Source organism: Hemiscyllium ocellatum, chromosome 45, assembly GCF_020745735.1.
Source record: "Hemiscyllium ocellatum isolate sHemOce1 chromosome 45, sHemOce1.pat.X.cur, whole genome shotgun sequence".
NCBI classification, from domain to species: domain Eukaryota; kingdom Metazoa; phylum Chordata; class Chondrichthyes; order Orectolobiformes; family Hemiscylliidae; genus Hemiscyllium; species Hemiscyllium ocellatum.
Genome location: NC_083445.1, coordinates 13,140,646 through 13,153,307, shown reverse-complemented (window position 1 = coordinate 13,153,307; position 12,662 = coordinate 13,140,646). Strand labels below are relative to the sequence as shown.

Sequence of the window (12,662 nt, the reverse complement as noted above, 5' to 3'; positions counted from 1 at the left end):
AGTCAACCTGGTGAAGCCACAGAACAGAATTACTCTTGTGCTCAACAGCAGAAGCAGCGTGCACTGGACAGGACTAAGAGATCCCACGATCTACAGATCAGATCCAAGCTCTGTAATCCTGCCATGTCCAGTCATGGTGGACAATTAAATAGCTAAGAGGAGAGCTGCTTCTATAGATATGCCCATTCTCAACCACGGTAGAGCCCGGCACCACCATTACAAAAAGTAAGGCTGAAGCATTTGCAGCAATCTTCAGCCTGAAGAGCCAAGTGGATGATTCGTCTCAGTCTCCTCCAGAGTTTCCCACCCCAACCTCGCAGTCTTCAGCCAATTGGGTTCGATCCACGCGGTATCAAAAAAAGGCAGAGTGTACCGGACAGTGCCAAGTCTATGGCTCTGCCAACATTCTGGCAAAAGTGCTGAACATTTGTGCTCCTGAACCAGGCCCCACTCTTAGCCAAACAGTTCCAACACAGCTACAATACTGACACCCACCTGACAATGTGGAAGGTTATCCCAGTCCACAAAAAGCAGGACAAGTCAGATGGCGAATTACTGCCCGATCAGTCAACCCACCTTTAGCAACAAAGTGATAAGAGTTCTTGACCATGCTATCAAGCAGCACACGTGCAGTCCCAACCTGCTCACTGACGCTCATTGGGAGCTGCCAGGACCACTCTGCTCCTGAGCTCATCTAGCATTGACCCAAACATTGACAAAAGCACCGAACTCTTGAGGGGAAGTAAGAGTGACTGCTCCAGACAGTAACGAAGCATTTGACTGACCTCAAGGAGCCTCAGCAGGTCTACAGTCAATGGAGCTTGATGGAGTCATAGCCTGAACAAAGGAAGATGGTCGTGGTTTCTGAAAGTCAATTATCTCAGTGCCAGGATACCGCGACAGGGGCTCCTCCTGGTTGGGTGCAGGCTTAACCATCTTCAGTTGCTTCATCAATGATCTTTCATCCATCATAAGGTCAGAAATGGGATGTTCGTTGATGATTATACAATGTTCAGCACCATTCAGATACTGAACAATCCAGTGTCCACATGCAGCGAGACTGAGACAACATCGAGGCCTGGTCTGAAAAGTGGAAGTCAACATTTGTGTGATCCAAGTTCCAATCTTAATCCTCAAGACAGAATCTAACCATTTCTCCTTGATAATCGTTGGAATAACCATCACTATCAATGATGGTGGAATGGCCCACTATCAATATCCTGGGGGTTACAATTGACCAGGAAATGTACTAGACTAACTATGTAAATCCTGTGGCTACAAGTGCAAGTCGGAGTTTAGGAATGATGCAGTGAATACATCACCTCATCTGTCACTAAAGCCTGTACACCATCTACAAGGCATAGGTCAGCAGACTGAAGGAATGCTCCCCATTTGCCTGGCTGAGTGTGGCTCCAATGACACTCAAGAAGCTCATCCACTTCCCAGGATAGATCAATCCATTTGACTGGCATGCTATCCACCACCCAAAAGAGAAAATGCTGGAAAATCTCAGCAGGTCTGGCAGCATCTGTAAGGAGAGAAAAGAGCTGACGTTTTGAGTCTAACTGACCCTTTGTCAAAGCTAAAAAAAGGGAGAAATAGGGAGGTATTTATACGAGACTGAGAGAAGGTGAGTCATGGCTCCAGAAGCAAAGGTGGCAATAAAGAGGTGATAATGATAGTGCATAGAGAGATTATAGGGAGCTGTGAATGACCAAGGCTGAAGCCAGTGCTAAGTGACAATATATGTGGGAGATGGGTAAAGCAAAGGCTAAATGGAAAACAGGGGAGAAGGGGAGCAAAGGGGGAAGAGGAGAGGAAAAAGGTGATGAGAGAGTGGGGAGCGAGAGAAAGAGAGACAATCAAGAAATAAGAGGTACAGAGCAGTGAAAAAAAATTTTAAAAAATAAATGAAATAAAATTACGGAGCAGAATGAAAACAGAGGGGTTGAGATGGGGTAATCATCTGAAGTTGTTGAATTCAATGTTGAGACTGGCAGGCTGTAACGGGCCTAGTCGGAAGATGAGATACTGTTCCTCAAGTTTGCGTTGAGCTTCACTGGAACATTGGAGCAGGCCAAGGACAGACATGTGGGTATGGGGCAGGATTGGGTGGTGAAGTGGCAAGCCACGGGAAGGTCCAGGACCTGATTGCGTACAGACCGAAGGTGCTCAGCAAAGCGATCACCCAGTCAGCGTTTTGTCTCTCCGATATAGAGGAAACCACATTGGGAGCAACAAATGCAATAGACCAAATTGAAAGAGGTACAAGTGAAACGCTGCATAATCTGAAATGTGGGTTTGGGGCCTTGGATGGTGAATACGGAAGAGGTAAAGGGGCAGGTGTTGCACCTTCTGCGATTGCATGGGAAGGTGCCGTGCGTGATGGGAGAGGTGTTAGGTGTGATGGGAAGGTGCCGTGCGTGATGGGAGAGGTGTTAGGTGTGATGGGAAGGTGCCGTGCGTGATGGGAGAGGTATTAGGTGTGATGCGAAGGTGCCGTGTGTGATGGGAGAGGTGTTAGGTGTGATGGGAAGGTGCCATGCGTGATGGGAGAGGTGTTAGGTGTGATGGGAAGGTGCCGTGTGTGATGGGAGAGGTGTTAGGTGTGATGGGAAGGTGCCATGCGTGATGGGAGAGGTGTTAGGTGCGATGGGAAGGTGCCGTGTGTGATGGGTGAGGTGTTAGGTGTGATGGGAAGGTGCCATGCGTGATGGGAGAGGTGTTAGGTGTGATGGGAAGGTGCCGTGTGTGATGGGAGAGGTGTTAGGTGTGATGGGAAGGTGCCATGCGTGATGGGAGAGGTGTTAGGTGTGATGGGAAGGTGCCGTGTGTGATGGGAGAGGTGTTAGGTGTGATGGGAAGGTGCCATGCGTGATGGGAGAGGTGTTAGGTGTGATGGGAAGGTGCCGTGTGTGATGGGAGAGGTGTTAGGTGTGATGGGAAGGTGCCATGCGTGATGGGAGAGGTGTTAGGTGCGATGGGAAGGTGCCATGTGTGATGGGTGAGGTGTTAGGCGTGATGGGAAGGTGCCGTGCGTGATGGGAGAGGTGTTAGGTGCGATGGGAAGGTGCCGTGCGTGATGGGTGAGGTGTTAGGCGTGATGGGAAGGTGCCGTGCGTGATGGGAGAGGTGTTAGGTGTGATAGGAAGGTGCCGTGCGTGATGGGAGAGGTGTTAGGTGTGATGGGAAGGTGCCGTGCGTGATGGGAGAGGTGTTAGGTGTGATGGGAAGGTGCCGTGTGTGATGGGAGAGGTGTTAGGTGCGATGCGAAGGTGCCGTGTGTGATGGGAGAGATGTTAGGTGTGATGGGAAGGTGCCATGCGTGATGGGAGAGGTGTTAGGTGCGATGGGAAGGTGCCGTGTGTGATGGGTGAGGTGTTAGGCGTGATGGGAAGGTGCCGTGCGTGATGGGTGAGGTGTTAGGTGTGATGGGAAGGTGCCGTGCGTGATGGGAGAGGTGTTAGGTGTGATGGGAAGGTGCCGTGCGTGATGGGAGAGGTGTTAGGTGCGATGCGAAGGTGCCGTGTGTGATGGGAGAGGTGTTAGGTGCGATGGGAAGGTGCCGTGTGTGATGGGTGAGGTGTTAGGTGTAATGGGAAGGTGCCGTGTGTGATGGGAGAGATGTTAGGTGTGATGGGAAGGTGCCGTGTGTGATGGGAGAGGTGTTAGGTGTGATGGAGGAGTGGGCTAGGTTGTTCCGGAGGGAACTATCTCTGTGGAATGAAGAATGGGGGAGGGAAGGGAGGGGAAGATGTGTTTAGTGGTGACGTCATGTTGGAGTTGGTGAAAATGGCGGCGAATTATTCTTTGCATGTGAAGGCTGGTGGGGTGAAAGGTGAGAACAAGAGGGACCCTTGTTCTGGGAGAAGAGGGAGGGGGTGAGGTTCGTGGCGCGGGAGATGGACCGCACGCTGTCGAGAGCCCTGTCAACAACTGTAGGTGGGAAGCCATGGTTGGAGAAGAAGGAGCACATATTAAGAGCATCACTGTGGAAAGTGGCCTCATCGGAACAAATGTGGCGGAGGCGACGGAGCTGAGAGAAAGGGATAGAGTCCTTACAGGATGTAGGGTGAGAAGAACTGTCGTCCAGATAGCTGTGGGAGTCAGTGGGCTTGTAATGGATATTAGTGGATAGGCCATTGCTGGAAATGGAGACAGAAAGGTCAAGGAAAGGAAGGCAAGTGTTAGAGATGGACCAGGTGAAGGTGAAGGTGATGGAGGGATGGAAACTGGAAGCAAAGTTTATGAATTTTTCCAGGTCAGGACGAGAGCATGAAGTCGCACCGAAATAGTCATCGATGTACTGATAAAACAGTTGTGGGAGGTGACCCGGGGAGGCCTGGAACAAGAAATGTTACACATTCCTCATGAAAAGGCAGGCATAGCTCGGACCCATGCGGGTACCCGTTTCTACACCTTTGATTTGGAGAAAATGGGATGAGTTGAAGGAGAAATTGTTGAGAGAGAGAACAAGTTCAGCCAGGTGGAGGAGATGGTGGATGGAGATTGTTTAGGCCTCTTTTCGAGAAAGAAGCAAAGAGCTTTCAAGCCTTCTTGGTGTGGGATGGAGGTGTAAAGAGATTGCACATCCATGGTGAATAGAAGGTGGTTAGGGCCTGTGAATTGAAAGCTGTCAATGTGTTGCAGGGCATCAGAGGAATCCCGGATGTAGGTGGGGAGGGAATCAACTAGAGGAGTGAGGATGGAGTCAAGGTAGGAGGAAATAAGTTCAGTGGGGCAGGAGCGTGCTGACACAATGGGCCTGCCGGGACAGTCCTTCTTGTGGATTTTGGGGAGTAGGTAGAAACGGGCTGTCCGGGGTTGGAAGACTGAGGTTGGAAGCTGTGGGGGGAGGCATCTGGAGGAAATGAGGTCAGTCACGGTGTTGGAGGCAATGGCTTGACACTCAGTGGTGTGGTCATGCTCCAGGGGAAATCTGAGAGTTGGCGCTCAGCCTCTGCAAGACAGAGGTCAGTACGCCAGACGACAACAGCACCCCCTTTGTCAGCAGGTTTGATGACAAGGTTGGGGTTGGACCTAAGGAAGCGAACGGCTGAAAGTTCGGATGGAGAGAGGTTGGAATGGGTAAGAAGGGCAGAGAAATTAAGGCGGCCAATTTCCCATCGACAATTGTCAATGAAAAGATCGAGGGCAGGAAATTGTCCTGGCGGGGGTGTCCAATTAGAGGTGGAATGTTGGAGGGATGTGAAAGGATCTGTGGAGCGGGGGGAGGACTCTTGCCCAAAGAAATGAGCACGAAGGTGAAGGCGACGGACAAGGAGCTCAGCATCATATCGAGCCCGGAATTCATTGAGGTGGGGACGTAAGGGTACAAAGCTGAGTACTTTACTATCCACCTCCTTCAATATTATTCCCATCACCTGCAGGCAAATGGGACTAGCTCAGTTGGCATGGATGAGTTGAGCTGAAAGGTCTTTTTCAACAGAGTGGCAGCAGTGTGTACCATCTACAAGTTGCAACGTAGCAACACATCCATGCTTTGGTGACAAGCACCTTCCAAACCCTCAACCTCTACCATCTAGATGGACAAGGGCAGTCAATGTGTGGAAAGGAGATCACTTGCAAGTTTCCCTTAAAGCCACACACCTTGACTTGGAAATATATCACTGTTCCTTGGATCATTATGTCTGGGTCAATATCCTGGAACTGCCTCCTAACAGTATTGTCCTTGAACTGACTGGACTGCAGTGAAGGCTCGGCATAGGGCACTTAAGGAGGGGGAACCAATAGTTGGCAATGCTCACAACCCAAACATGAATTAAGTGCAAGAACAGACTTTGCTACCACTTGGCAGAGGGAAGGCCAGAGGTGGGGGGGTTAAGCTCAAAGGTGGAGACTCCAGACTGAAGAGTGATCCAAAGATAACATCAATACAATGTTGCCAACGTGTACGGTGGTGGCGAACACTGAAGCTGACAGGAATTAAATAACCTGAGGACCACATTGCTGAGCCACTGCCCAGCCCAAGCCAAAGTACCGTTGCTGTGAGAACCACTTCAGGATTTTCACTGTGTATCTTATGGCAGAGATATGATCCGATCGGGCAGTCCCTCTGAGCAGGCTCCAGTTTTAAATATCTGGCAGCTCGTGAACAGGCAACAAAAGGATCATTATGTAGTGTAAGAGGCAGACAGCTGGAACCAATAAACTGTAGGCACTGGGCAGACATGAGAACAGCACTTGCTGGGAAAAAGCCATACAAGAGGCAGTGCGAATAGAGCTGTGTTCTTCTGTGGACAGGCTGGGAGATCACGACTGATTCCCCGCCTTCTCCAGCTCCAAGCTCCTGGCTAATACACAGCTCAAGATATAGCAGCATTGTCGCAGCGATAACTTTTCCATTTCCCCTGGGAGGCACCTTCATTACCATTCTCCTCCCTGGCAGTGGAGGTACAAAAAAGGTGTGAACATGTGGCTATGTGGACAGCAATGCACTGGATGGGATGGAGTAATATGTTGTGTTTCCAATCTAGGATAACTCTGCAAAATCAACCCACTAGAGTATTCCAACATGTATCACTGCACACACATACCCATGTGGACCACGCCGTACACTGTAACAGTCTCTGAGATATCCCACATCCTCTCATTGTAACAGTCTCTGATATACCCCACACCCCTCACTGTAACCCTACCTGATATACCCCACACCCCTCACTGTAACACTCTCTGATAACACCCACACTCCTCACTGTAACACATTCTGAAATACCCCACACCTCTCACTGTAACACATTCTGAAATACCCCACACCTCTCACTGTAACACACTCTGATATACCCCTCACTGTAACACTCTTTGATATACCCCACACCCCTCACTATAACACTCACTAATAAAACCCACACCCTCACTCTAACCGTCTTTGATATACCCCCCACCCCTCACTGTAACTCTCTCTGATACACCGCACACCCCTCACTGTAACCCTCCCTGATATGTCCCACACTCCTCACTGCAATACTCTGATATACCCCATACCCCTCACTGTAACACTCTCTGATATACCCCCCACCCCTCACTATAACACACTCTGAAATACCCCACACCCCTCTCTGTAACACTCTCTGATATCCCCCACACCCCACACTGCAGCACTCTCTGATATAGCCCACATCCCTCACTGTAACCCTCCCTGATATTCCCCACATCCCTCACTGTAACACTCCCTGATGAACACCACACCCCTCATTGTAACACTTTGAAATAAATCCACACTCTGATACTCCTTTAGGTACTTCTGCCTCTCATGGTAACTCTCCTGGTCACTGGAAATATTGAAAGCAATGCTGTGAGTGAAAGTAAGTGACAGCTGGGGCTCACAAACCAAAGTTGATGGAGTGCAGCACTGTGGAAAAAGCTGTCTTTTTACTCTGGGTGGTATTGGAAGTCCTGTGAGGATATTTTGAAGAAGAGCCAGTGCATTCACATTATTGTTCTGGCAAACATTTATCCCTCAGTCAGCATCACAAAAGCAGACACTCAGGTCAATGGCACGGTGGCTTAGAGTTTAGCACTGCTGCCTCACAGCGCCAGATATCCGGGTAAGATTCTTGTGCGGAATTTGCACATTATCCCAACGTCTGCGTGGGTTTCCTCTGGGTGCTCAGTCCAAAGATGTGCAGGTTAGGTGGATTGGCTGTGCTAAATTACCCTGTGCTGTATGTCAGGGATGTGCAGGTTAGGTGGATTGGCCATGCTAAACTACCCTGTTCTGTATGTCCGGGACATGCAGATTAGGTGGATTGGCTGTGCTAAGTTACCCTGTGCTGTATGTCTGGGGATGTGCAGGTTAGGTGGATTGGCTGTGCTAAATTACCCTGTGCTGTATGTCCAGGAATGTGAAGGTTAGGTGGATTGGCCGTGCTAAATTACCCTGTGCTGTATGTCTGGGGATGTGCAGGTTAGGTGGATTGGCTGTGCTAAACTACCCTGTGCTGTATGTCCAGGGATGTGCAGGTTAGGTGGATTGGCCGCGCTAAATTACCCTGTGCTGTATGTCCAGATTGTGTGCAGGTTAGGTGGATTGGCTGTGGGGTATGCAGAGTTACAGGGTTAGGGTGCGATGCTCTTCAGAGTATTGGTGTGGACTCAATGGGCTGAATGGCCTCTTTCTGTACTAGAGGGTTTCTATGATTGTGAGTGCCATTTTGGGAGCTTCCTGTGTATGTACTGGCTGCCTCATTTCCTACATAACATCATTTGCTACATTTCCAAAGTATATCATTGGCTGGAAAGTACGTTGAGGTGCCCAGTAGTCATGAAGGATGCTATTTAAATGCAGGACTTTCTTTTTCCTTTTGACTATCAACCCTCACATTCCTGCTACTGCTGACAGACAAACAATCGCACACTCCAACAAGCTCCAATGTATTTAAGGAATTTACAGACCATGTGTGGGGACTGAATCCATCTGGAAGGATAATAAACAATAAGCCTTTGAGGAGGCTTAACGCTGCAGATAGGTGTGCAGTAGATGCCTGGTCTCGCCTCCACACTTCCATTTTATCATTGGCTCAGCCCTCTCTCATTAACTGCCCTGCCGCCTCATTGGATTTTCCAGAATGTCCCGTCAAATCCTACAATAATAATAACTCCCTTGCAGACATAACCGAGTTGGTATCAGGCCTTCTCTTGACATCTGGCTTTCGTGCAAACCATTAACAAGGATAAATTTATCACCACTGGCAGAAAGTGAGGTCGGGGATCAGTCGAAGAGTGTGGTGCTGGAAAAGCACAGCCAGTCAAGCAGCATCCGAGGAGCAGGAGAGTCGATGTTTCGGATTTCAGTCCTTCATCAGGAATGAGGCTTGTGGGCCAAGGGGGCTGATAGATAAATGGGATGGAAGGTGAGGTCAGAGAGGAGGATAGAGTGGATAGATGGGAAGAAAGGTGGACAGATAGGACAGTTCAAGAGGGTGGTGCCGATTTGGGAGGCTGGGACTGGGATAAGGTGGGGGGAGGGGAACTTGGGGAACTGATGAAAACCACATTGATCCCGCATGGTTGGAAGGTCCCAAGACGGAAGCTGAGGCATTTTTCCTTCAGGCGTCGGGTGGTTAGCGTTTGGCGGTGGAGGAGGCCCAGGACCTGCATGTCCTTGGCAGAGTGGGAGGGGGAGTTAAGGTGTTCAGCCACAGGGCAGTGGCATTGGTTGGTGTGGGTGTCTCAGAGATGTTCTTTGAAAGATCCACAAGTTGGCATTTATAGCAAGGCTCCAAGGAGAGGCCACGGCAGGAAGAGGCTTATAAGGAGGAAAGATTTCTGTCACACCGATGCTGAAAAGGAGTTTGCACCCCACAAAATACTTCTGAATTGTAGACTCTGTTGTGATACAGGAATCACAGCAGCTAATGTATGCACAACAAGCTCCCTCGAGCAATAATCTGAATCACAAAAAGCCAGCACCCAAGCTCAGCAGGTCAGAGAGAGACACAAGAGAAATGTGGTCCTTCATTTCAAAGGGATTGGAGTTTAAAATAGGGAGGCCTTGCTAAAACTATACAAGACTAAGTCAGACCAAATTTAGAATATTTGGTCACTTTATCTAAGAGTGTGGTGCCAGAAAAGCACAGCAGGTCAGGCAGCATCTAAGGAGCAGGAGAATCAATGTTTTGGGCATGTGAAGGGCTTATGCCTGAAACATTGTCCTTCTCCTCAGATGTTGCCTGACCTGCTGTGATTTTTGAGCACAACACTCTTAACTCTGATCTGCAATCCTCACTTTATCTAAGATCACGGGTACTAACATTGGAGGCAATCTAGAGAAGGTTCACTCGGATGTTCTTCAGCGTGAAGGATTGTCTTAGATCATAGAGTCATAGAGATATGCAGCATGTAAACAGACTTGTTGGTCCAAATCATCCATACTGACCAGATATCCCAATATAATCTAGTCCCACTTGCCAGCACCCGCCCATATCCCTCCAAACCCTTCCTATTCATATACTCATCCGAATGCCTTTTTAATGCTGTATTTGTGCTAGCCTCCACCACTTCCCCTGGCAACGTATTCCATACACTCACCACCCTCTGCATAATAAGTTACCACTTAGGCCTCTTTTATATCTTTCCCTTCTCACCCTAAACCTATACCCTCGAGTTCTGGACTCCCCCACCCCAGGGAAAAGACCTTGTCTATTTATCCTATCCATGCCCCTCATGATTTTATAAACCTCAAAGGTCACCCTCCAGCCTGCGACACTCCAGGGAAAACAGCTCAACCTCTCCGGAGCTCAAATCCTCCAACCCTGGCAACTTGTAAATCTTTTCTGAACCCTTTCAAGTTTCACAACATCCTTCCTATAGCAGGGAGACCAGAATTGCATGCAATATTCCAAAAGTGGCCTAACCAATATCCTGTACGGCGCAGCATGACCGCCCAACTCCTGTACTCAATCCTCTGACCAATAAAGGAAAGCATACCAAATGCCTTCTTCACTATCCTATCTACCTGTGACTCCACTTTCAAGGAGTCCTGCACTCCAAAACCTCTTTGTTCAGCAACACTCCCTAGGGCCTTACCATTAAGTGTATAAGTCCTGCTAAGATTTGCTTTCCCAAAATGCAACACCTTGCATTTATCTAAAGTAAACTCCATCTGCCAGTTCTCAGCCCATTGGCCCATCTGATCAAGATCCCATTGTAATCTGAGGTAACCCTCTTTGCTGTCCACTACACCTCCAATTTTGGTGTCATCTGCAAACTTACTAACTATACCTCTTATGTTCACATCCAAATCATTTATATAAATGACAAAATAGTGGACCCAGCACCGATCCTTGTAGTGCTCCACTGGTCACAGGCCTCCATTCTGAAAAACAAGACCAGACTTGTTGCTACTTGTAGGATCTTGGTTCCAATTTCTTCGCTTATATAACTCTGGCTGCACTTTGAAAGGACTTTGAGACATTCTGAGACATTGTACAAATTCAAGATTTTTACTCAGGTTAAATAGAAACAGCTGACAGGACATTACAGCTAAAGGCAGGCAAGCACAGAAAGGCAGCTTTTACAGACAGATCTCAAAGAGGGCACTTTATGGAGACTGGCATTTATACAAACAAGGACACAGAGGCTAGGGCACAGAGAGGACGTGAAGACAGAGCATGCTTTGAGAGAGGGACTCAAAATAAAGTGCACGTTGTAGAGAGGGACAGAGTGACAATGAGCACGTTAATGAAAACTGGCATTTAAGCAGCAAAGCAGCATGTCATGGAAAGGGACGTAGACATAGAGAGCATGTTGCAGAAGGGGGTCTTAGACAGAGAATAAAGGGATGTGGGTTGGGGCATTATATTCCAGCTATACATTTCAAGAACCACCATCACTCTGTGTCTTATCATTAGATAGTGTCTTGAGTGCCTGATACCTGCTATCTGTTATAGGCAGAGGCTGCTCATATGTCTTGTCAAATAGAGAAGGATGTTGGTAAATCTGTACTGACCAGTGGGAGGTACACTTCAGCGTCTGGGCTCATACAGTGAAGCAGACCTGTCTGAGCAGAAGGCCTGGAACAATCTTCCCTTCCGTATTTACACACTGGGCAATCTCTCACAAACTCCCTTAGCATCTGTTTCCTCCAGTGGATCACTGACTGGGTCGAAGATCTGCGAGGCTGGAATGTCTGCTCCCTGAGTGCTGGATCATCGCTGAAAGGAGACAGGATTTAAACGGGTTGGTATTTTCAAACCTATTAAACAGCCTCAAAAATGTATTAATGCTGTTCATCTTAAATACACCTCGTAGCAGTGAGTTCCATATTCTCACCACCCTCTGGATAAAGAAACTTTCCCACATTCTGCTCAGTTACATTGGTTGTGACTACCTTGTGTAAATGGTCTGTAGCATAAGAACATTAGAACTAGGAACAGGAGTAAGCCATCTGGGCCCTCCAGCCATGGCTGATCTTCTTGTGGACTCAGCTCCACTTACCCACCCTCTCACCGTAGCATTTTTATTTCACAAGCCTAATATCAATAGCCTTTCTACATTTTATTCTACATTCACCTAAACAGCTTCGGTTTAACAAACAGCAAAATATCTAAAATGGGGGCAGGAATTAGCCCACGTCTCTCAAGTCCCCTCAAGTCCCAAAACCAATCTCCAGTGGACTCGGTGGTTGGGAATCCACAGTCCCCTCAGGTGGAAGATTCCAAAAATCCATAACTGAATTAAAGTTCCGAGGAAGGATCACTCGACCTGAAACGTTAACTCAGATTACTCTCCACAGATGCTGCCAGACCTGCTGAGTTTTTCCAGCAATTCCTGATCTAGAGCAATAGAGTTCTTTCAGTTTTTATGACTGAATTAAATTTCACCTCATTCCATATGAAATGGCCGACCCTTATTCTGAGACCATGATCCTTTGCTATTCCAGGGAAATAGCTGGAAAATGGAATTACTGTAAAATCCCTACAGTGAGGAAGCAGGCCATTTGACCCATCAAGACCACAACGACCCTCCAAAGAGCATCCCACCCTGACCCACAAGATCCCTGCATTTCCCAAGGCCAATCCACCTCAGCCAGCACATCCGTGGACACTACGGGCAATTTAGCATGGCCAATCCACCCTAACCTACACATCTTTGGATTGTGGGAGGAAACCAGAGCACCTGGAGGAAACCCACACAAACAA

General features: G+C 48.3%; 1 protein-coding gene across 5 annotated transcripts in view; it reads right to left on the bottom strand.

Moving 5' to 3' along the window:
* The window catches only part of LOC132836070 (KN motif and ankyrin repeat domain-containing protein 2-like), a 162,346-nt gene that overhangs the window by 98,138 nt on the left and 51,546 nt on the right, over window positions 1-12,662 (bottom strand). For 4 of the 5 annotated variants that reach the window (XM_060855322.1, XM_060855321.1, XM_060855323.1 and 1 more), the window contains exon 2: window positions 11,471-11,675. The exons of the other annotated variant lie outside the window; for it this stretch is intronic. The gene's annotated coding sequence lies outside the window, so the exon portion shown is untranslated. The remainder of the gene's footprint in view (window positions 1-11,470; window positions 11,676-12,662) is intronic. 5 annotated transcript variants of the gene reach the window in all.